The sequence below is a fragment of the Petaurus breviceps genome, unplaced genomic scaffold (assembly GCF_028583685.1).
Source record: "Petaurus breviceps papuanus isolate PSGF00001 unplaced genomic scaffold, PetGlider_PUasm1.0 76, whole genome shotgun sequence".
Lineage (NCBI taxonomy): Eukaryota > Metazoa > Chordata > Mammalia > Diprotodontia > Petauridae > Petaurus > Petaurus breviceps.
In genome coordinates, this window is record NW_027186473.1 from 59114304 (window position 1) to 59116315 (window position 2012).

A 2012-nucleotide genomic window follows, 5' to 3' on the forward strand; every position below is an offset into this window, starting at 1 on the left:
CCTTCCTTCCTTCCTTCCTTCCTTCCTTCCTTCCTTCCTTCCTTCCTCCCCCCCACCCATCTGGCAAGAAAGTTTGAATCTGGACTCTCCAAGTTAAGTAGGCCACCTAATCAACTTTCTTAGTTGGCAGGTGCATTTATTTTCTTCCTCTTTTGAAAGGTTGAAAATGAAATGATGATTTCATTAAGTGGAAGACAACATTGGATTGTTCTGGAACAGCTGGTCTATTTTAATGAATTATTGTGAGACTAGGATCATAGAATTCAGAGGTGGTGTCTAGTACAACTCCTTAATTTTACCGATAAAGGACCTGAGACCTAGAGAGGTAAAAGGAATCTCCCTGTTCCTTCGTTATTGTTTTCTGGCATGTAAGAACTATCACCACATTTTGGGGAGAATTCTGATCCACCAGAGGGTGACAGTGGACAAGAGAGGAGGCAAAACCTAAATGTCAGACATAAATTTAGTGACTTGGTAGCAGTTCTTAAAGGAAAAAAAAACAACCAAGATTTGGTTGGGGGTAGAAGTTTGTAATTATTGTCTAAAATTAAGTTTCTGTGTGGGCAGTGGGATTCAATTACCTTTGCTATCCTTCTTTCTCATTAGCACAAATAATGAAGATCTGGCTTTACTTCCTAGAATTTTGGAGCAGTCATTTCCAGAGCAGAGCTGGCTGGAAGTTGAGCTAATGAATATTGAGCCTTGTAGATGGTTCCTGAGTCCTGCTGGCATATTGACCTGAGCAGCTGTCCTGGGGAAGACCTTTCCAGTTTTGCCTCCTCCTGAGTGCCTAAGATGGGCATGTCCCTCCTTCCATTCCTTATCTTTCTTGCCCCCTTTCCATAGACATACTTAGAGATGGGCCCATGTTCTGATACACTGACAGATATGAAGAGAGTTAGAGCTGGACAGGTCTTAGTTCTCAGAAGCCACCTAGTCCAACCTTCATTTTATAGATGAAACAACATAGGCCCAAGAAAATTAAGTGAATTGCACAACATCACATTGGAAGTGTCAGAGACAGAATCAGAACCAAGAGCTTCTGGCTAGATAGTCTCCATTCTCTTAAAATGTGATCTTTCTGCTTCCTGATTGGAATCCCTTCATCTGAGATCTTCCCGAAGGGAGCAATGAATTGACTAGTGCGATGTGAGAACAGAGCCTCGGGGTGGAGCTTGACCACATGGACTCATTCCTGTTGCATCCCATAAGATGGAAGGTGATCTGCCAGTTTCAATCCCCTCTGGAGCAGGGCAGTTTGTCTTCGGGGGGAGGTGGGGTAAGAGCTCCCCTCTGGAATTTCACCTTGCTGTTTCGGATTGTTAGTGTTTAGAAAGGGATACTGAGAGTGCTGGGATAATCTTTTATTTCCAATGTGTAGATTGTTGAAAATACCAAAACCACGATTTTCACTCTGGATGGTCTAATGAGCATCAAAGTATCATCATGACACTTTGGGAAGATGTTGGTTTACTGATGACTCACAGAGAGGTGATTTTGTTCTGTCACAGACATTTAATGAAACCTACTAATTTTTAAAGGGGGCAACGACTTTTTATTTGTCATTTAGAGATACCTCTAAGTTCTTAGGAATAATTAAAAAAATATTACAACTCAGTTTGTAGTAACTGATGTTTCTATCACACTTTGAACTCTGTATACATTATTACATACATAAAACACTAAATAATCCATACATGATTTTTATTGTTGTTGTTGTTGAGTTGTGTCCAAATCTTTATGACCACATTTGGGATTTTCTTGGCAAAGATACTGAAGTTGTTTGCCATTTCCTTCTTCAGTTCATTTTTATGGATAAGGAAACTGAGGCAAACAGGATTAAATAACTTGCCCAGGGTCACAGAGCTAGTAAGTATCTGAGGCCATATTTGGACTCACAAACAGAAGACTAGACATTCTATCCACTGTACCACCTAGCTGCCCCTAATACATGATATCCAATATATTATTGGAAGCAATGTGCTATAGTGGAAAGAAGAATCGCAAGACTT